At 45.9% G+C, this 23956-nt stretch overlaps 1 pseudogene; it reads left to right on the plus strand.

The window, feature by feature from the left end:
* The first annotated feature begins 8984 nt into the window (after window positions 1–8984).
* On the plus strand, window positions 8985–9131 carry LOC145261358 (U2 spliceosomal RNA; annotated as a pseudogene).
* Window positions 9132–23956: the final 14825 nt, after the last annotated feature.

The raw sequence follows: 23956 nt of genomic DNA on the forward strand, positions 1-23956 counted from the left end.
GGTGAGTCCAAGTGCTTCCACTGCATTGACTGGGCTTTGGTCTCTGGATCATAGTGATAGATCCAGGTTTGATCCTGTGTAATCAGTCTTTTGAAAACCTTTGACTCATCTTCTTGGCACATATCCAAATTCATCCTCGAGCACTCGACGCGTTCTCGCTTCTGGAATGGTGTGAGCAATCTGGGAATCCATCTGGCAGACACCGTATGCATATGCAAATGGCCATGAATGATAGTTTCCACAGACCCTGTACTAATCTTGACATTGTGAGACTAACCGTAGCCCTCGGCGCAAGAGGGTCCGTGTGTGCCTGGCGTGTGGGGTGGTGGCTGATCCTGTGATCGGGGCAGCGGAAGAAAGAGTTTCAAGATGGCGCCTGCCTGCTTTTATTAGAGACGGAATCTCGCAGGATCGCGCGAGATCTCGCGGGGATGCAAATTAGCTAGGCCATCTTGAGTAATAAAAATCGGTCCATTGGAGGTGCGAGGCAGTCGGGTTCTGACGTTCGTGGCGATCAGTACAGTGACCGTTGGGTTCCGTTTCTATTCGTGCAGTCAGCTGAGCTTTGTTAGTTGCCTTCGCGCCGTGGCTGTCATTGTTTGTTGGTTTGCTGTGTGTTGCCGTGGTTCTTCAGTGAAACGCTTCGTCGCCCACGACGAGTCTCACCGTCTCCTACACAAGATACTCTTACAAGCTATTTCGCCCTCCCCACTCCGAACTTGGTTTTCTTTTCTTCAATGGCGGATAGGTTCGATCTAAAGTTGATACCGGAATTCGACGGATCCGACCCGGTACTCAGCTGGGTTGAGAAGGTCGAGTTACATTGTCAGTTGTCCGGCGTGAAAAATGTTGAGCGCGTGATTCCTCTGCAGCTGACCGGCGGGGCCTTCGCTGTATATCAGCAACTCAGCGCTGAGGAGAAGTGTGACTACTCGAGTATCAAGGCGGCGTTGTACAGGGCGTTCGCCACTGACCCCGCCACTGCATGGGAGCAGTTTGAGACGAGGTCTATACGCTTGGGCGAAACTGTGGACGTGTATCTCGCCGAACTTAAGAAGCTGACGGTGTTGTTCGGCGGTCTTCCCGAGAGGGCCTTAGCCTACAAATTCCTGTCAGGACTCCCCGCTGGAGCAAAGCAGCTCCTGCGAGCAACCTCTACCATGTCCTCACTACCGCTGAGTGACCTAGTGGACAGAGCCAGGACAATAATGAAGGATGACTCGACGGTGCAGGAACCGGTAGTCGCCGTCGCACAGGCCCCACCAAGTGGCGAAGGACCGTCTCAGGGACCCAGCCCGCAAGGTGATGTCACCTGCTACAGATGCAACGGGCGGGGCCACATGGCAAGAAATTGTAGAAGGCGGTCGACGGCTGTTCGCTGCTACTGCTGTAACAAGACTGGGCACATGGCCCGAGACTGTGCGGGAAACGGGGACGGGGACAAGGTGCCAGTGCCGACCTCTTCCCCGAACAGAAAATAAACAAGGCGCTCCCTGTCATTCAGGTCCGAGTTAATGACACGTTATGTTCAGCCCTCCTTAATTCCGGTTGCTCCCGCACCATAGTGTGTGCGGACTTCTGTCGGGCGTGGAAAAAGAAGAACGTCAGGATAACTACCATCACTGGAAAAATACGAATGTGTTGCGGCGTGGGTGTGGTACACATTCGCACAAGAACTGGGAACTCGGCCAACGTCGAAGCGCTGGTGACACGCGAAAAGCCGCTGAGTTTCAACCTGTTGCTAGGCTACGATGCCATCAAAGCCCTGGGCGGCGTGTGCATAACGCGCACTGGCGTTGTAGAGTTTCAGGATAGGCCCCCGGTGTGCGCAGCACTAAGAGTCGACCAGCCGGACTTCAGTGCGGAATTCGACGACCAACAGAAGGCATGGACCGCCACTTGGAGGTGGTCAGAAGACAAGGAACCAGCCAAACTACAAAACAAAGTGGCAGAGTACCGTATGCCCGACCAGATAAGGCCTGCATACGAAAGCGAGCTCCGTGAATGGATTAAGAACGGTTGGCTGATTCCATACCCCTACGACAAACTTGGACCCCCCACGGGCCTGATACCGCTGATGGCAGTTACCCAACCTAACAAGTCAAAGGTGAGGCCGGTAATGGACTACCGTGAGTTGAATGCGCACGTTGATGCGTTCACAGCGGACGCCGACGTCTGTGCCAGCAAGCTGCGAGAGTGGCGCCGGCAGGGGTCCAATGTGTCCCTACTGGACTTGAGAAAAGCATACTTGCAGGTCCGGATCGGCGAGGCGATGTGGCCTTTCCAGACAGTGATGTTTTCCGGGAAGAGATACTGTCTTACGCGACTCGGATTTGGGCTAAACGTAGCACCCCAGATAATGAAGGCTATCGTCAATGCCGTGTTGTCACAAGAAGAATGGATCAGAAAGAGAACATCGACGTATATTGACGATATATACGTGAACGAAGATATTGTGTCCTCTTCGCGCATAAGATCCAAACTTGCTGAGTTTGGTCTAAACTGCAAGGACTCTGAGCGGCTTGAGGATGGTGCCCGCGTATTGGGCTTGAGCGTTCAAGAGGAGCGAGGGATCCTGAAGTGGAGGCGTGGAACCGCAGTTCCCAACGTACCCGACGTTTACACAAGACGTGCCGTGTTCTCCCTGTGCGGGAAACTTGTGGGGCACCTTCCAGTATGCGGATGGGTTCGTGCAGCGACAGGCGTCATAAAAAGGAGGGCAAATGCGGTCAGCAAAGGCTGGGACGATGAGATAACTGACGAACTATTGGTTCGAATGTTAAAGGAGACCGTCGCTAGTGTGAAAAAGAATGAACCCGCCACAGGGGACTGGTGCGTGCAGGGAGACGAACTGAGCGTGTGGGTGGACGCAAGTTCTCTAGCGATCGGTGTAGTTTTGGAGAAAGATGGGGCCGTAGTTGAGGATGCCTGCTGGCTGCGACCGGCGAATGATGCTGCCCATATCAACCTGGCAGAACTCGACGCTGTAATAAAGGGCATTAACCTGGCACTTCAATGGGAAGTGAAGAAACTGCGTGTGCACACTGACTCACTTTGCGTGCACCACTGGGTGTCGGACACACTCACGAGCAAGGCTAGGGCACGCACCAAGGCAGCCAGCGAAATGCTGATAAGACGGAGGCTCGAGACTGTGAAAAAACTGGTGACGGAGTACAACCTGTCCGTAGACGTAGTGCTCGTCACCTCGGACTACAACCTCGCCGACAAGCTCACTCGTGTACCACGGAGATGGTATGAGGCTATGAAGAAAGAAGCTAAGCCATTGCCTCTGTGTGCTGCCTCCGTCGAGGAGGACGAAATCAGGAAAATACATCACGACAGTGGGCACCCCGGAGTGCAACGGACCTACTACTTTGTGAAGTTGGCTAGACCATCAATACCAAAAAGCGCAGTAAGAGCAGTGGTCAGGGAGTGCCAAACGTGCCAGTCCATCGACCCCGCCCCAGCCAGATGGGGAAAGGACAGCTGGGAGTGGACGCGACTTGGAGTCGGTTGGGTATGGATATAACCCACTACGGCAGCCAACACTTCCTCACGCTGATAGACTGCGGGCCAATGAGGTTCGCGATTTGGCGCCAATTGGCAAGGCAGGATTCCACCAGTGTCATCCACGAATTGGAATCCATATTCTACGAAAGGGGGCCGCCTGAGGAGATCCTCACGGATAACGACACGGCGTTCTGCAACAGGGAATTTAGGCATTTTATGGACAACTGGGGGATCTGCCTTCGACACCGATGCGCGTATGTGCCGAGCGGCAACGGCATAGCGGAGCGATGCCACCGAACCGTGAAGAGGATCGCGACCAGGAAGAAGTGTACGATCGCGGAGGCGGTTTACAGATATAACACAACGCCTAAGGACACCGTGACTGGCGGCAGTGCGCCCGCTGATGCGATTCATCACTACCACGTGTGCGTCAAGGACGTTGAAGTGTGTCTACCCGACCAACGAGAACCCCAGGGGACGTACCAAGTGGGAGACACCGTCTGGGTGAAGCCACCCGGCGGCCGGTGCACCAGCAGCTTTTGGAGGGGGCGGGTCACCAGCGTCATCAGTGAACAGGCCATACTAGTCGATGACACTCCGCGCCACGTAAGGGATGTCCGGCCCGCTCTAAGCGCTGACCAATCAGCAAGCAGTGGAAGGAGCGAGTCATCCGACGATGAGCGATGGATCCAACCTGTGCCCCATGGACCTGATGACTCAACTGCGAGCTCTAATGCTGATGCTGATGCTTCCGATGCCACTTATGAGAGCTCCGATGAGGAAGTCCCGGCAATACCCCTCCGCAGGAGTGCTCGAATCAAACGGCCACGTCCGCCGTGTCACGTATGTGATCTGGAGACCAGGGGGGAGTGTGAGACTAACCGTAGCCCTCGGCGCAAGAGGGTCCGTGTGTGCCTGGCGTGTGGGGTGGTGGCTGATCCTGTGATCGGGGCAGCGGAAGAAAGAGTTTCAAGATGGCGCCTGCCTGCTTTTATTAGAGACGGAATCTCGCAGGATCGCGCGAGATCTCGCGGGGATGCAAATTAGCTAGGCCATCTTGAGTAATAAAAATCGGTCCATTGGAGGTGCGAGGCAGTCGGGTTCTGACGTTCGTGGCGATCAGTACAGTGACCGTTGGGTTCCGTTTCTATTCGTGCAGTCAGCTGAGCTTTGTTAGTTGTCTTCGCGCCGTGGCTGTCATTGTTTGTTGGTTTACTGTGTGTTGCCGTGGTTCTTCAGTGAAACGCTTCGTCGCCCACGACGAGTCTCACCGTCTCCTACACAAGATACTCTTACAGACATCTTGGGCTATTTGGTGAATAGTAATGCGCCGATCTTCCAAAATGGCAGCCTCAACTTGACGGACAGATGCCTCATAAATGGCAGAAGGGAGGCGACCAGGTCTGGGAGCTGTTTCCACAGACTTCCGGCTATGTTTGAATTCACGATATCAGCGTTTTACAAGGTCATATGATGGGCCATTATCACCATAAGTTTCTTTTATTTCATCAAAAGTCTCCTGTGGTGTGCGTCATTTCAAATACAAAAACCGAATCACTGCTCGACATTCAACAGGCTCATTTCACACGTGACTCAGTTCAAACACCTGTAAAACAGAAATCACAATTAGTTCAGAGCTGTGATTTGCCACATAACCCGTAGAGATATAAATAATTGCACATGCAAAATTTCAGGTAGATCAGACAACTGGAAGTTGGTCAGGGTCATTACTTATTGCACGCCTCTCGTAGCAATGTGCAATTGAGTAAAACCAACAGTTTTCATAAAGTTATGCCTTATTTATTTATTTTGTCTCGTTTGATGTATTACTGCAGGTGTTTAATATTCTATGATATTCTAATTTCAGGTTGGCCAAAGTGAAGTACCTATAATTATGGATGCTAACAAGTGTGCTATTTTTTTCTTTTTACACAGTGATCACCACTTATCAAGGCCCGGAAGCCACTCAGGGATAAGGGTTATTGCAAGTACATTACGTTAATTGGAGATTTGATGAAGTGTTTACTTAAGGGGGCGGTTCATTAGGAATTTGTTAACGTTGGACTTGAAGACATCCAAGTTGTAGTCTGGTGGGAAGCAGGCAGACGGAACAGAGTTCCATAGGCGTGCAGTTCTAAGAAAGAAGCTTTGTTCATGGAATCCGCGTTTTGATTTAGTCACAGATATAGAGTGGGGGAAATTTTCACAGTGGATTCAGCTAGACGGGTGTTTTTCGTAAAAGATTGGCGAGGGAGACCAGAGATTGGAGTTCAGACGAGCACCTGCCATGGAAATAACGATAAAACAAGGATAGGCTCGCAACGTCTCTTCTGTGGGAGAGAGATTGCAGGGTAGAGAAAAGGGCATCCCCCACTAAGCCACAAAGTCTATTTTGTACTCTGTCAAGGCAGGATAGGCTGTTTTTAGCAGCTCCTGCCCATATATGGCAACAGTATTCCATCCTTGGACGTTCTTGGCTTTTATATAGATATATAATTGCATCAGTAGTGAGATATCTTCTGGAGCGGTAGAAGGATCCCACCATCTTTCCAGCGACCTTGGCAACAGACTTGATGTACGTGTTCCATTTCAGATCAGGAGTAAAGGTCAAACCCAGAAGTTTGTCAAAACACGGGGCCTCACCCAGACGAGAGCCATCCATCACAATTGATGCCAGATGGGGATCAGAGCGTTGATGATGTAAGGATAGGAGTTTGGTTTTGGATGCATTAAAGGTAACTAGCCACATCTTCCCCCACTGAACCACGCGCTCGAGATCAGAGGAGAGAGAATCAGAGAGAACTTTGTCATTTACAGCCTTTGATGTGTTGCCGTAGATGATCGTGTCATCAGCATAGATGTCAACGAATGATGTAAGTATGTGTTTAGGGAAGGCATTGATGTAGATCAGGAAGAGAGTTGGGCCCAGGATTGACCCCTGAGGGACTCCAGCATTTATATTGCAGGCCTCCGATTTTTGTCCATCTACCACTACTCTTATGAGCCTATCGGAGAGAAATGCATCAATGAACTGTCCAGTAATGAAGAAACATTCATCATCAGTCAGAAAGGAATCGATTCCATTAACAGAGCTTCTGAACAACGTGGAGAGAAGATCATAATTCAGATTGGGCGACGTCTTCACAAGAAACGCAGGCAGCGGTGGATCAACTAATTAATATAAAACGTTGGTGCTAATATATTTATATCTTCAAGAGCCGTCATGTGTTAATTATTAAGATATTTACATTTGTCTATCCACTTATTAAGTATACCTTCCGTAACATCTTCTTGAGAAGCCATAATTAAATTTGACAGATCACAGTTAATAACAAAAACACACATGCAAACAATTAGGTTACGTCCATTTGAAGTTGTTTATATTGTTATATAGTCTGGAATGACCCAACGTGTTGGACCAATGCTCTCTCTCTCTCTCTCTCTCTCTCTCTCTCTCTCTCTCTTTCTCTCTCTCTCTCTCTCGTAGTCTTGTTTCTTGGAAAGGCAGAGTGTCACCTTTTTACGCCAAGACCGGTTTTACTGTGCATTCGAAATGAATGTTTCTATTTAGGACACAACTGAAGTATGATACTTGAATTTTGCATTTTAAAATTTAATTCAAGCCATCTTTTATAAAATAATTTTATAACATCAACAGTAGGTTCTCTACAGTGCAATGTACACTACAATGTATTGTGGACTAAGTTACTGCGGGGAGGCATGTGAAGATTTCTCCCGGTGCTTTCTGTTGGTCTCCAACTAGGAGCAGGCAATCAATCAATTTGATTAAAATATGCACGATTTCAGAGATTTCGATGACAATAAAAATATGAGTGTGAAGCATTCGTCCATCATCATTTAATCCCGGGATAGTTGGGTGTACTTGCTAGCATATATATATATATATATATATATATATATATATATATATATATATATATGAATTTTTGCTTTAAAGTTTAAATATAGTTCAGTTACTTTATAGACCCAACAGATGGAATCGAAGGAAAATTATCACGCTGTCTTCAGAAACCTTGAAAAATGTATTTTTTACTTAAACTTATTTCAATGTTCTAAGTCTTACCATCTTCCCCCCCTCTCTCTCTTTCTCTCTCTCTCTCTCTCTCTCTCTCTCTCTCTATATATATATATATATATATATATATATATATATATATATATATATATATGGGAGCTGGTTAAAGGTCAGGCATGTGGGGTTGCCCCCACATCTGGTCATTGCTAGTCATAGCTAGTCATAGCTTGCAGTATCTGCCGGAAGAGATGGTATTTATTTGCTCCCCCACCGAGCAAATTAGGCACAAGGCCAATTTTTAATGTGAGGAGTGAAGGGAGGGGGAAGGGAAAAAGGGGACCAGCTCCCGAGAGGTGGGAAATGGGAGCTGGTTAAAGGTCAGGCATGTGGGGTTGCCCCCACATGTGGTCTTTGCTAGTCATAGCTAGTCATAGCTTGCAGTATCTGCCGGAACAGATGGTATTTATTTGCTCCCCCACCGAGCAAATTAGGCACAAGGCCAATTTTTAATGTGAGGAGTGAAGGGAGGGGGAAGGGAAAAGAGGACCAGCTCCCGAAAGGTGGGAAATGGGAGCTGGTTAAAGGTCAGACATGTGGGGTTGCCCCCACATCTGGTCTTTGCTAGTCATAGCAAGTCATAACTTGCAGTATCTGCCGGAACAGATGGTATTTATTTGCTCCCCCACCGAGCAAATTAGGCACAAGGCCAATTTTTAATGTGACGAGTGAAGGGAGGGGGAAGGGAAAAAGGGGGACAGCTCCCGAGAGGTGGGAAATGGGAGCTGGTTAAAGGTCAGACATGTGGGGTTGATATTTATTTGCTGCCCACATCAGCAAAATGTGGCACAAGGCCGGAAAGTGGGAACCCCGCAGGCTCCCCTAAAGTAGGGGCACTCCTGCAATTTTAAAAATTGCCTGAGTAACCCCGTCGGCATTCCCTGGTCGGGGCGCCTCAGGCAGCAAGCAATAAACTTGCCCCACCGGAAAGCCCGGTGGCAAGGCCTGGGAGGGTGGACCTCCTAGGTATTACCCAGGCGGTGTACCTCATTCCAACAGGTGCTGGGCCGGTTCCCGGCCCCTCACCTGTTGGACTGAGTGTCAAGTGACGAATCCTTGACTTGACTGGTCAGACATGTGGGGTTGCCCCCACATCTGGTCTTTGCTAGTCATAGCTAGTCATAGCTTGCAGTATCTGCCGGAACAGATACTACACTTTGATCTTGTCTCGAAGGCCAAGAAGATATATATGCATGTATATATATGTATATATATATATTTATCTCTCTCTTTCTTTCTCTCTCTCTCTCTCTCTCTCTCTATATATATATATATATATATATATAGAGAGAGAGAGAGAGAGAGAGAGAGAGAGAGAGAGGGAGAGAGAGAAAGAAAGAGAGAGATAAATATATATATATACATATATATACATACATATATATCTTCTTGGCCTTTTGGCCAAGATCAAAGTGTAGTATCTGTTCCGGCAGATACTGCACTTAAGATAATGTGTACCAGTCAATGGAGGGGAAACCCTCTATACTGGGACAATTATTATTTTTGGTAACCAGAGTGCCCCCTTTTTGCCTACTTTAAGGGGAGCTGGTTTTTACCTCACATTAAAAACGGCCTTGTGCCTAATTTGCTCAGTGGGGGAGCAAATAAATACCATCTGTTCCGGCAGATACTGCAAGCTATGACTAGCTATGACTAGCAAAGACCAGATGTGGGGGCAACCCCACATGTCTGACCTTTAACCAGCTCCCATTTCCCACCTCTCGGGAGCTGGTCCCCTTTTTCCCTTCCTCCTCCCTTCACTCCTCACATTAAAAATCGGCCTTGTGCCTAATTTGCTCGGTGGGGGAGCAAATAAATACCATCTGTTCTGATACCTACATCGTGCGAGGCAGTGCCGTTCTGGCGACACATTCTCGTGCCCGGAACACCTGACAAGCTTTTTGGGTCGCGTTCTGTCCGCACCCCCACTTTGTCTGTCTTTCTCTGCTCTCCCCCCACCCCCACGTGGGGGGGGGATCCGAGCTGATAATTTACGACCTTCCCGCGAGGGAGGGTCGGAAATACCTTCTCTCTTCCCTCCACTAACTTCCCACTCCCTCTCTCAGTTCTATCTCCCCTCTTGCCGCCTTTTGGCGCCACCTCTTTTTGGCGCCAAAGTCGGTTCCCCACTTTGGACGCTGATTCCACGTCACTTTTTTCAGTGAATTTTTTTAAAAGAGGGACTCAAAACGGACACCCCCAGCCCGGGGGGCCACCAATATGGATACCCTCAGCCAGGGGGCTACTGCTCCCCAAGAGGACGAATCTCCAACAGGAGAAAAAACAACTGCTGATGGGGCGTACCGCCCGGGTATGACACCATTGGACGCTCCCCAGAAGGGGGAAAATTTAACAACAGCTCCCCCCGAGGGCGACTCCCCCCAAAGGGGAGCAAAACGAAAATCGGTCGTAGCATCTGACTCCAACCACAAAAAGGAGGAGGTGCCAGACCAAAAGGACAATAAAGGGAACAACGCTCCCCAGGAGGGCTGCTCTCCCAAAAGGGGGGCAGATCAAGAAAATGAGGGGGCATACCGCCTGGACCTCACAAACGAGGAAGGGGCAGATGGCCTCAAAGTAAACAAAAAAGATCATGCTCCCCAAGAGGCTGACTCCCCAAAACGGGAAGCTACTCCCGAAAAAGACACTAAAAAGGGAGCCGCCGCCCAAAAATGTGACACTCCCACAAAAGGACTGACCAAGACATCTGGGGAGGCAGGAAGCGTCTCCAATAAACAGTCAGGGGCGACCTCCATAAAAGACCAAAAACGGTCTAACCCCACTAAAGACCCCATACCAACACCAACAAGAGGGTCTGCGTGGGGGAAGACCGTAGAAAAACAACTGTCCCCTCAAGAGTATAGAGACCTGTACCTGACAAAGTACAGACAATACATAGAGGGGGCAGATATAAAACCCATACCAGGTGCCTGGGAGGCGATTGAGGGCAGAGTCCTGTCCTTTGCCATTTCCGATATACCGGAAAACCGCCTCCTAGGGATGAAGAAGGAAGACATGGCGGGGCTCCTCCACAAACTTAACATCCCAGTACTATACCTGTGCCAGAGGAGCTTCGCTGTGTGGGACATCCTCCTACCCACCAAGGATGATGCGGAGAGACTTTCCCTCCAAGAAATAAAGCATGGGAGAGTCAAACTAATTCCTGAATACCAGGGCAAGAGAAGGACTCGGGTGCAGGCATTTAATGTGCCAACCCAAATACCTGCAGAAGTATTAGGATGCCTCTTCAGCCAGTACGGTGAGGTAGAACAGGTGACCCCAGTACGGTCAAAAACTGGGACTCACCTGGGCTGCTACACAATAGCAATGAGGCTGAAGAGGGAGGGTGTTCGAGCAATACCCCCGCTGCTGACATACAAAGATGCCAGCATAACGGTAGTGGTGGAGGGCCGTCGTCCACACTGTTGGTTCTGCCAAAAGCAGGGCCACATGGCTAGGAGTTGCCCCCAAAGGGTAACCCCTAATCAAACAACCCAAAAGGCGGTCACAACCCCTGACACAACGCCCGCACCAAAACAGGCGGCAACAACCCCTGCAACTGCAGCACCAACCCCAGCTCCAAGGAAAACCCAAACCACCCAGGAGGCCAAGGGGGAAGAATGGAGCACGGTAGTGAGACAAAAGTGGAAACACATAATCCCTTCTGCCACCGTCCCACCACCAGCCCAAAAATCGAGGCAGAAGCCTCTGCAAATGCAGCAACAACAACAGCCACCGCAGCCAATGCCGCGGAAACAACTGCAGCAACAACTACTGCAGCAGCAAAATCAGCAAGTGCAGCAGAAGCAGCAGCAGCAACGACACCAGCGAGAGCAGCAACAACAAAAACAGCTGCAGCAGAAAATAGAGGAGCAGACACAACCAACGGTCCCCACACCAATCGAGACGGGGATCAAGCGGTGAAAAGACTGCTCCTCTGAGGATGAATCCGCAAGTGAGAGGGAGAGGAACTCAACCTCACCTCTCCCCGGTTCATTCGAAAGAATGAAAAAGAAAAACAAAAGAAGAAAAGAGGAAGAAAAGGTGGCCCCCACTCCCTGTGAACATACACCACCCCTAACAACAAAATCCACTTCCACCCCCAAACCACACACTGCACCAACACCAGACACCGCACCAACACCAGACACCGCACCAACACGAGACACCACACCAACACCAGACACCGCACCAACACCAACACCAACACCAGACACCGCACCAACACCAGACACAACACCAACACCAACACCAGGCACCACACAAACACCCGTCCCCACACCAAGGCAAACTGAGCCACTACCCCAAAAAGAAAATGAAAAGAATGAACCGAGGGAGAGGAGAGACTCCTCTGCCTCTTGCAGACCAAAGGTCCTTGCCCCTGAGGAACTATGTAATGTAGACCCTCTATCTGTGGCCACAGACATTTCCCATCGGCAGAGGAAAAACTTAAAATCTCTGCTCGATTACAAACAGATAGAGGGGAAAGATGTAAATATCCCCTCAAATTTCCCGTACGCCCCACTCCTAATAACTTTTGTCAGAACTCCAGAGGCCTGCAAGACCAACTTGTGGACAAGGCTGCAGGCCGCTGAAGGGGCGTTTCCGGGAATTGAACGTGAAAAAAAATGACCCTTCTCTTGATGAACTGTCAAAACAATGCAAGGGAAGGGTCCCCATGTTGGTCCATCCATCACTCTACAGGGCCATAAAATTAATTTATCCTTTGGACGTCGGCGGCATTGCGAGAGAAGGTCAGGATATGAAAAACCTGACCACCTTGAGCATGGCACATAACGTCGGCGTCCTCTCCCCAGCTGACTTCGGAGGTGAGTGTGACACACCCTAAGGTAGGTACCATGGCTTTGAATTTGGCTAGTTTGAATGCGAGGGGCTTGAGATCACCGGGCCGGGCGGCTCGCCTCCGGCACAACCTCTTGTCCCTGGGAGTGGATGTGGCTGCGATTCAGGAGACGCATTTCGTTTCCTCTATGGACTGTCAGGTGCTGGCCAGAGATTTTGAGGTTTTCTCAGCATATGGCAGCCCGCGGGGGAAGGGAGTTTCCGTGCTGGTTAAACGTACCCTGTCGGCGACGGTCGACGTTGTCCATAGAGATGCGGTGGGCAGGCTGGTTGTGGCCGATGTTGCCATAAAAGATTCTGTGTTTCGGGTGATCGCGGTTCATGTGCCCAGCACCGCTCGTGAGAGGGTCTCATTCTTCAGTCAGCTTGACGCGTTTGTAGATTGTCGGAAGCGGGTAGTGCTAATAGGAGATTGGAACGCCATCTTAGACCCCGAGATAGATAAGGTAGGAGGCGATGCTAGAGGATCGGAGAGGTGCGAGTCCAGCCTGGCTGATCTGATGGCTAGATGCGGTCTGGTCGACAGGTTTCGGTTCGAACATCCGGGGCGGGAGATGTGGACGTGGACCAATAGCGTTTCCTCCTATCCAAATACCTATTTGGACAGGATGTTAGTTAGGAGAGGCGAAGTAGACTTCTTATCTTGTCCCACGTTCACTTGGCTAGGCCAGACGGACCATAAATTAGTTATGGCCCGGCTGAAGCTAGGAAATAGGCCTAAGTTAGCAGGGTACTGGAAGTTAAACACCTCCCTTCTGGAGATACAAGACTTCCAAGATCAGTTAAGAGAATTGATTAAAAAGGCACTAGTGGGGGCGGTTACCGGGAGTAAGTGGTGGTTAGGTCTCAAAGCCAAGATCAGAAGCTTCTCCGTCAAGTATGCCCAGCGCCTCGCACTAGATAAGGCCAAGACGAAGAAGCAGCTAGAGCAGAAACTAGCCCAGGCTATGGGGGAGGGTGATAGGGTTAGTCAGGAACTAGCTAAGCAGGACCTTCTACGCGAGACTAGCGAGCGTTATGAAGGCCAAGTAGTTAGAGCTAGGCTTAGAAAGATAGGCAATGAAGCAGTCAATTCTGATGCAGACGTGCGCCGTGAGGTTTCTAGGCGTGGCTCGGACAAATATATTGCGAAAGTCAAACATCCGGATGGACGCACCCTGGAATCGACTCGGGAGATCTGCGAGGGGTTTCGAGAACATTTTGAGAAGCGTTTTACGCAGCAGCCCGATCTTCCGGTCCTTGAGTTTAGCGACTATTTAGCTGACTCTCCCCGCCTCAAGGCGGCTAGAGCGGCTGGTTGCGAGGGCCGGGTGACGGAGCGGGAGGTCTTTACTGTGCTGAAGCAGGTCAGCTGTGACAGATCGCCAGGACTTGATGGTCTGCCATACGAACTGTACTTGAGGCTGTCGCCCATGTTTCTGCCTCTTCTGACGGATATGTTCAACCATTGGTTTGCTCAGGGATCCATCCCAGGGCAGGTGACCAAGGGAGTGATCACATTGCTGAAGAAAGGTGACGGGCATGGAGGGGAAGAGTTAGATGACTACAGGCCCATAACTCTGCTAAACACAGAGTTGAAGATTTTGGCCAAGGTCCTGTCGAATCGGCTGCAGGTTGTTATTGACGAGTTGGTTGAACCGGAACAGAACTACGCTGTGAAGGGGAGATCGATTCAGAACAGCTTGCACCTGATCCGCACGATCCTAGAGGGGGGAATAGATGACGACACGGAAGCCGCGCTGATAAACTTAGATCAGTCCAAAGCTTTCGATAGGGTCGACCATCGTTTCCTGGCATCTGTCTTAGAGGCCGCCGGTTTTAAACCGGACTTTTGCAAGTGGATCTCCATAATGTATCGACAGCCCATGGCTGTCGTGCAAGTCAACGGAAAGCGCTCGAAACCCTTTGTTATCTCTCGGTCGGTTCGTCAGGGTTGTCCACTGTCGCCCCTGCTTTATGTCCTGGCTTTGGAGCCTCTTCTCCGCAAGCTGAGACATGGGGAGGCAAATTCGGCCCTGCGCGGAATGGCTCTGCCTGGCGGCTCAGCTGCCAAGGTATCCGCGTTCGCCGATGATGTCACGGTCTTCGTGTTGGGCTTCAGAGACATTGAGGTCGTGTCGGAGGCACTCACACAGTACGAAAGAATCACGGGGGCCAAGATAAACCGCAACAAGTCGGTAGGACTGCGGTTGGGCGCATGGAGTGGCAACGCAAACCTCCCTGCGCCCTTCAGCTGGACAGATGGCCCGGTCCGGATCCTCAGCGTGTGGTTCGGACCGGGTCTCCAGCTTGACAAGAATTGGTTGGAGGTACGGTCAAAGGTGGAGGCTGCAGTCAATTCGTGGCTTCCTAGGAAACTTTCCTTAAAGGGTAGAGCTGAGGCGTGAGCCACTTACGTCTTTCCTCTCATCCTTTACCGACTGGCCGTACTTCTCCTGCCTGCACAACACCTAAAAGCTCTTGTCGAACTCTTGTCCTCGCTCCTTTGGGACAGAGGAAGACACTGGGTGAGCAGACAGGTCTGTATTCAACGTCCGTGTGAGGGAGGCTTGGGAATGCCGGACTTGAAGTGTCATCGAGATGCTGAGAGGCTGGCCTTCCTGAGCCACTATATGCAGGATGACCAACCGTGGCACCCCGTGGTTACTGCCGCCTTCCCCGACCTCGTTTTCGACCCTTCCATCGAGAGCCGTCGCAGGCTGCGGGGAGAATCTGCCTACATGAAAGAGTGCCGAGCCGCGCTAAAACGACTACCAAGGTCCAGTGACCTTGTGACTGTTACCCGTAGGGAACTCCACAGGGATCTAGTGAAGGGGGCCGCTGACGACCCGCTATGCGCGCGTTTGGGGTGGCAGCAGAGTGAGATCCGCTCCGCGTGGAGCTGGGCGCCAGGTTCGAGTCATCTGAACAATTCGGAGTTCTCTCTGACCTGGCGATTGGCCCGAAATGCACTTCCACTCAACAACATACAATGCAGTTCCGGGTTTTTGGAGTCGCCTGATTGTCCTCGTTGTGGGACAACAGCCGTAGAAACTACGGATCACGCTTTCTTCGATTGCCGCGAACTCCGCCAGTATTGGTCATATGTCAGCGGAGTGACGGCTCGCATCGACCCTGAGCATCCTCGCCCAATTACTGTATCCAATGTTGTGGACAACGTGAGGCCGCCGTGGGACCGGGAAAGACAAATGATCTACGTTACGATCCTGGCCGTGGCGAGAATGGTGATTTGGACGTCGCGTCTGCAAGGTTGCTGGGGGGTGTTGTCTTTTTCTGATCAAGATCTGATCGCGTTCTTTAAACACCAACTACGGGTGAAGATCAGATGTGATAGAAGAAGGCTGCATCGCGCGGCATTTGACAGAAGATGGATACATGTGGCAAGTCTGTGTGTACGAAGAGGAGCCAAATTTGAATACGTGTTCCCCGCCTAGGTGTGGAACGCGCAGTTCTGTAAAGTAAAATTAAACAAGTAGTCTCTCAGCTAGCTGAGTGTGTGTTCCATCCCTCCCCGATTAGGAAGCCTCCAAGATCCCCATCCCCTCTTACCTGCAATTTTTGTTTTCACCCCTTCCTCTAAATTTTACCCATCTTGGAGAAAAAGAAATACAAACTAACCTCCATCCCTTACCCAAAAAAATTTTCTTTTCTCCATTCACCCCCATCTAGAGGGCATCCCCACCTAGAGACTGACCTGCAGAAGCGAGGTTCCTTTTACAAACCTAGTGGAACGGGCAGTCTATCAACTAGACGGGGTTGGGAGGGTCCTACTAATCACCTTTTGTTTTTTCTTCCCCCGCCCTCGACACAAATGAATTATTGTACCATTTTATTGTTATCTTTTTTGTTTTTACACGTCAATAAAAAAATGTTTTAAAAATTGGGAGTTACTAGGACGTCCCCCAATATGAAAGGGTGAATGCGGTATTATGGTGAAAGAAGATACTAGCTGGGAGAAACTTTTGACTTTGTTTAGTTCTGGAGTGACAAGGATGACCAACGACCCCCAAAATCCCCCCTTTTGAGTTGGCCATGTGATAAGTTTTTTGTTCATCGTTAATTTTGACTGTATTTTTTTTAACATGAATAAAAGATTTAATATCTCAAAGTGTAGTATCTGTTCTTCAGATGCTGCACTTCCATTTCTTGTTCTCTTTCGGTGGAGGAGAAATCCTTCACGACTGAGACAATTTTTATTTTTGTACCTTTTCTCCACGTTAAAAAATGACCCTGGTGTCTAACTCTGTCCCGTGGGGAGGCATAGTAAATAGGTACATATATATCTGTATATATATACATATATATATATCCATCTCCATCTCCCCCCCCTCTCTCTCTCTCTCTCTCTCTCTCTCTCTCTCTATATATATATATATATATATATATATATATATATATATATAGAGAGAGAGAGAGAGAGAGGGGGAGGGAGAGAGAGGTATATATATATATATATATATATATACATATATATATATATATGTATGTATATATTTATAGATATATGTATATATACAGATATATATATATATATATATATATATATATATATATATATATATATATAGAGAGAGAGAGAGAGAGAGAGAGAGAGAGAGAGAGAGAGAGAGGGAAGAGGGAAGGGGCGATGTACTAAGTTTCCAAAAGTGAACGCAATTTGTTACTTAAGCTATAATAGTCTTATTGTTCCTCGAACCTTAAATAATCCACTCATTGACACGTAAACTTTCATTTGGCCGTGAAACCGTAGAAGTTTGTACTTTCCTTGTTCGCAAAGAAGAAATATTTAAACCCGATGGCATTTAAATTTCAGATACAATATTTTTTCGCTGGCTCCCTTCGTTCTATTTTAATCTGTATTTATTTGTCTGCTCTTTCTTCGGTTATTTTCTTGTCTCAACGTTGTTGTTTTTTTTTGGGGGGGGGGGGTCTTTTCACGGATTACTTTTTAGCTATCAGCCGATGGTTTACCTTCGGCACAAAAGATAGCGTAGTCTACGTAATTATTGGGCACTTCTGCATGACAGTGACATAAGGCGAATGTGTGTATTATTGTAGTTCCAAGAACCGCCGATAGATGTCATTTGTCAGCCAAAGAACAGGGTCGATAACTTTTCCTTTTCTAAAAGTGCGTGCAAACTAAAATTATATTTTACTACATTTTTATACAATCATTCGGTACAAAAAAAATATTATTGAATCTTTAAAGATGTTACATGTTTTTAAAAATATATTTTGCTATTTTGACAATCTAAAATTATATTTTGGTATATGTTTATATAATATTATTGTGAAAACAAAAACTATCTTTGTGTAAAAAAATAAACAAATTATTCTTAAACCTCTATAAACCTTTCATGCTTTTCAATTTTGATATATGTTCATACAATCTTTCTGTAAACAAAAAAAAAAGTATTCTTAAACCTGTATAAACGTTTCATGGTTTTAAAATTCTATTTTGCTACATTGACAAACTAAAATTATATTCTGATTCAGTCATGAATCACTCATTGAAAAAAAATTATATTAATATATTAAAATTATATTTTGAAACATTTTTTATTCAATAAATGTTTCGATTTTAATATTTTTGTTGTGTTATTTATTTCGTTATATATTTTTGCGTTATCCTAAACACTTGTTTATATTTGAGGTTCATATAATGGCCGCTAGGTGGCAGTTATCTTTCTAAGAACAGGGGTCGATAACTCGTCTCTGTTGCTAATATGTCACTGTCATGCAGAAGTTCCAATTATTGAGTTGGCTTGATTGGGGTATGTCTCTGGTCTTGTTCAGTTTTATGAGGTCCACCCTGCCAGGCTTTGCCTTCGCCCTTTGAAAGGGGTTAGTTTATTGCTAATTGCTTGAAGCACCACTACCGGGGAATGCTGACAAGGTTGCTCACACATTTTTACAAGCCAGAGTGCTTTTCCTCAAGATCGCTGTCTTTCTTTCTTTTCATTCTTCCTTCCATCTTTTCTGTAGTTGTTTCTTTTCTCTTCTTTCTTCTTTTTCTTCTTTAATACTTCCGTTCTGTTTCTTTCTCTTTTCCTTTTTTCTTTCTTTTTGGTTTTTAATTTTTGTTTTCTTTAATTTCATCCTTTGTCTTGCATCTCTCTCTCCCTCTCTCTCCCATCTCTCTCTCTATCTCTTTCTTTCATTTCCTCGCTCTGCATCTATCCCTCTCTCATTATCCACACACACACTTTCTGTCTGTCTGTCTGTCTGTCTGTCTGTCTATCAGTCTCTCTCTCTCTCTCTCTCTCTCTCTCTCTCTCTCTCTCTCTCTCTCTCTGTATTCATCTATCTCTCGTTATCCATTCTCCCACTCCCGTCCCTCTTCATATATGTGTGTATGTGTGTATGTGTAATTGTTACTTACACTCTTTTTTTACAGTTTTCCCTGATATATATATATATATATATATATATATATATATATATATATATATATATATATATATATATATATATATATATATATACTACCGTTGCTTATCAAACTGCGACGGAAATGGACGAAATTCAATACAAAAGGGGAGGTAATCAAGTGTTCACAAATGGCCTCTCCACTCTAGTGTTTTCAACAAAGCAATCTTTGTACGCCTTAATCTTCGTGAAAAAAAAGGTCCATATTGATATATGCCTGACCTTATCAACTTGGCAAGTAACCACCTTAGAGTTAAATATGCAAGTCGACGGCTTTAACACAATTCAGCAGAGTCGGTGCCACCTACCTTCGAACCCTTCAACTCGGGTAGAATGTTTCAGCAACCTTCTGAACATTGTCTTAAATTTATTTTTTGCTTCAAAGATCGCCAGACAAAATGGTAAAGTGTCGCTTTTAACAGTAACTATTAAATTAATTAACAATTAAATAAATGTTAATGTACGTGTGTATTCGTTAATATTGGCCAAAAATACAGGGTGCGGCAGAAATACCTCCCACATTTTAAACTTTCAACTATATGTTGTTTTTTTTTTTGTTGTTTTTTTTTTTGTTTTGCATAGGTATCACCACTTATCAAGGCCAAGAGGCCACTCGAGGATAAGGATTAAAGAGTGTACAGTAGAAATTGGATAATATAGTAATCGTTAGTAAATGGAAATTCTTTTTTGCTAATAAAACTTATACAAGTGCCAATGATGTTTTCATATGGTTAATAATTTGCCTGTTTTTTTTTTTCTTTAGGTACCCTCATTAAGCAATATGGTTTGGACCGGTGCAAATCGTGCTTTTACTGTAGACATTTTTTTGAAGAATGCTGAATCTGTAACTGCAACACAGAGAGCTTTCTAAGTTCTTTACAAGTTAGGACGGCATGATGCGGTTCCAGATAGAAAATCAATACAGCTATTGGTTGCAAGTTTCAAAGCTACAAGTTCGGCACTTAAAAGAAAACCACCTGGAAGGCCTCGAAGCGCTTGAACGCCCGACAGTATTCGAGCTGTGAGACTTTTTTTTTTTTTTTTTTTTTACACAGTGATCACCACTTATCAAGGCCCGGAAGCCACTCAGGGATAAGGGTTATTGCAAGTACATTACGTTAGTGTGGAGATTTGATGAAGTGTTTACTTAAGGGGGTGGTTCATTAGGAATTTGTTAGCGTTGGACTTGAAGACATCCAAGTTGTAGTCCGGTGGGAAGCAGGCAGACGGAACAGAGTTCCACAGTCTCCTACGTTCAGCTCGTAAATATGCTTTGGCGTTGGGATTGTCTGATCGAACAGTCAGAAGAATTCTACACATCAATTCCATCCATACGAATCAATGATTGCTCGGCCCTGTCGGTGGGGCATTAGAATACGCCGACTGCTCCCCCCATGCAGAGGGTAAAAATCCCTCAATGGGGGTCCTGGATATGACCTTAAACTATATCCAGTGGTGAGGCCCCAGCTTGTGGGCTTTAGGGAGTGTGGAGCCACCCTTTAATTACCATTGCTCCCAGGTCCACTCTGACCCGGAGTGGTAGTACCTGTTAGGGTCCCAACTATGGGTTGAATAGAAACCGACGTGAAAACAACAAATATATTCTATTAAAAATTGTTTTTCTTCAAAATCTTTGGATTCGGCATTAAATAACCCGAAAAGGGTTGATATGCCGTAAAACAAAAACAACCAACCAACAACAATGATCGCTCAGAAACTGTACGGGCGCGACTGAGAAGATCGCATACCAAAATGTGGGAGATTTTTATGCAACACCCTGTATATATCTACTTATAGGTATGTATATATGTGATTCACTCCTAAACTAACTAACTACTTATTATAAGTTTTAGAACAGATCATATAGGGTGGATAATATGGGCTATATTTAGTTTAGTGTTATACAAAAAGGAAAAAGAAGAATAGGTGGGGAGGGGACACCTCCGATTTCTGCGAAATTTTAACAATAGATATTAAACATCAGTTAATAAATATTCCCCAAATTTCGGCTCCTTTCGAATGTTTTAAAGGGTTTAAGGATTCATAATATGGGAACAACTCCCCGTTTTAAAAAAATCTAATATTTCAACTATATAATATAGTAGATCGATTCATTGATGTAACACAGCGCGGGCGGCTATGTACAAATGCATACGAAATGACGTCACTGTAATGAAAAATAAAGACTTTAAAAAGGAGATAGCGTTAGAGACGTAGATAACGTTCGAGATCACGTGAGAAGCGTGGAGAATGTTCAAGATCACGTATGTAACGTCACGGCTGTAACAAGCGGAAATAAATGTCGTTGTTACAAAGAAAAAGCGTGTTGAAGTTTTTTTCTATTCTTTGTCTACTTTGTGACTGAGGCCACAGCGTGTTGGTTTCTGGACAGCATTTCAGAGAAAGCAAGCCAAAAAAGATTACCTGAATTTTAATTTCTTCTTAAGACCACTTAAGCTTAAGCCTTAAATTTCAGATATTTTCTAGAATCAAAATCATGAGATGTACTTTGATCAAAATTGGAATAAGGCAGACAAAGGCAAACTCTTTGTCAAGAACTTTGCAGCTAATTATACCTTTTGCGATCAAGGCCGCCAACCCCCAATATTTCCTCCTGTATCTGAAAACACACTATGTGATATACATATATCTGTACGTGATGTTGCCAAGCTAATCAAAAACCTTGATTCCAGTAAAGCAACTGGCCCGGACGGTAATCCAATTATAGTACTCAAAAAACTTCAACCTGAACTAGCGCCCATACTTACAAAACTATTTAAACGTTGTCTTAAGGAGAAAAGTTTCCCATCTCCCTGGAAAATTTCATCTGTATGCCCTGTATTTAAGAATTCGGGTAATCGCTCATCCCCCTCTCAGTACAGGCCAATAAGTCTCCTGTGCGTCATGAGTAAGTTGCTGGAATCTGTGTTAAATACAGAAGTAATCAACCATCTCAACAAAAATAACCTTCTTAGTGACACTCAATATGGTTTCCGTTCTGCTAGATCTACAGCAGATGTGCTTACAGTTATATCTCATAGGATTAGCAAATCTCTCGACGGAGGCAACCTTTCTAGGGCAATTGCTCTTGACATATCTAAGGCCTTTGATAGGGTATGGCATAAAGGTTTACTTCATAAGATCTCTAGCTATGGTATAGCTGGAAATGTCTTCTCAATTATTAAATCATTTCTTTCTGATAGGTTCATAGGGGTAGTAGTTGAGGGGCAAAAATCAGAAGCCCACAGTATTAATGCTGGTGTTCCTCAGGGGTCCATCCTGGGCTCAACTCTTTTCCTGATCTACATTAATGATCTTCCAAATCACATCCTTACATCATTTGTAGACATTTATGCTGACGACACTACCATTTATGGTAGCACATCTAAGACAGTAAACGACCAAGTTCTCTCCGATTCTCTCTCCTCTGATCTTGAGCACGTAGTACAATGGGGAAAGGAGTGGCTGGTTACTTTTAATGCATCTAAAACCAAGCTTCTCTCTTTATATCATCAACATTCTGATCCACATCTGGCATGAATTGAAATGAATGGCTCTCGTCTTCAGGTGGCCTCAAGTTTTGACAAGCTTCTGGGCTTGACCATTACTCCTGATCTTAAATGGAACACGTACATCAAATCTGTTGCCAAGGCCGCTGGAAAAATGGTGGGATCTTTCTATCGATCCAGTAGATATCTTACTGCTGATGCAATTCTCTATCTATATAAGAGCCAGGTACGTCCAAGGATGGAATACTGTTGCCACATCTGGGCAGGAGCTGCTAGAAAGGACTTGTCCTGCCTTGATAGAGTTCAAAATAGACTTCGTAGCCTCGTAGGAGATGTCCTTTTCTCTTCCTTGCAACCTCTATCTCACAGAAGAGATGTTGCGAGTTTGTCTCTGATGTATCGTTATTTTCATGGTAAGTGTTCGACTGAGCTTCAATCTATGGTCCCCCCTTGCAAAACTTTCACAAGAAACACTCGTCTAGCTGAAAACACTATCAATAATTCCCCCCACTCTTTATCTGTGCCTAAACCTAAACGTAGATTCCATGAACAAAGCTTTTTTATTAGAACTGCACGCCTGTGGAATTGTCTTCCGTTTTCCTGCTTTCCGGCTGACTACAATATGGTTGTCTTCAAGTCTAACGTAAATAAGTTCTTGATGAGCCGTTCCATATAAGTTATCAAATTTTACAAATTTTCATTACTAATGATTATTATATTGTCCAATTTCTACTGTACACTCTTTAACCCTTATCCTTGAGTGGCTTCTTGGCCTTGATAATGAGCTGATACCTATGAAAAAAAAAAAAGAAAAAGTCCAATGTGAACAAGTTCTAATTGAATCGTCCCCCTAAGTAATCCAAGTTACAAAATTCCCACTGTTTACTATGCTAAAATCACAATGACTAATTTATACCTATTAACCCTTATCCTCGAGTGGCCTCTGGGCCTTGATAAGTGGTGACACCCTTGTAAAAAAAAAAAGGATTCTAAACACTAGCTCTAATAGTATTGTATCTTGATTTTAATCTATATAAAGGGGCATAGAAGTGGTGCAAAACTGTTCTGTTCGCAAAATTAATTCTACCTGTCTTGGGACGGGTATTCTTCTAGTTTCGTACAACTTCGGATCGAAATCTATATCTAATATAAAAAGATTTAGTTAGTAGGTTTATCAATGTTAGACCTACATAGTATTGCTTTTGACAAATCGCTATTTGATTCTTACTAGCCAGTCATTTACATTTACTTACAGTCCGTGTTATTCGGATGCAATAAAATTCCTTATATTATTAGTTAAATAAACACGCAGCATTTAACTCTATCTCTTTGTATCTATCCGTTACATCTCTGCATCGTAAATTTCTTTTATATAAACCTAAATTTCTTTTATATATACATCAAACAATGCTTTCAACCGACCTTGCATAAGTTGAACGAATCGGACTACGAAATTCTGCCTCATCCGCCATATTCTCAAGACCTATCACCTATCGAATACCTCTTTTTCAAGCATCTCGACAACTTTCTGCGCGAGAAATGCTTCAAAAAC

The sequence above is a fragment of the Euprymna scolopes genome, chromosome 37, assembly GCF_053919585.1.
Source record: "Euprymna scolopes isolate OS-2025 chromosome 37, ASM5391958v1, whole genome shotgun sequence".
Taxonomy (NCBI): domain Eukaryota; kingdom Metazoa; phylum Mollusca; class Cephalopoda; order Sepiida; family Sepiolidae; genus Euprymna; species Euprymna scolopes.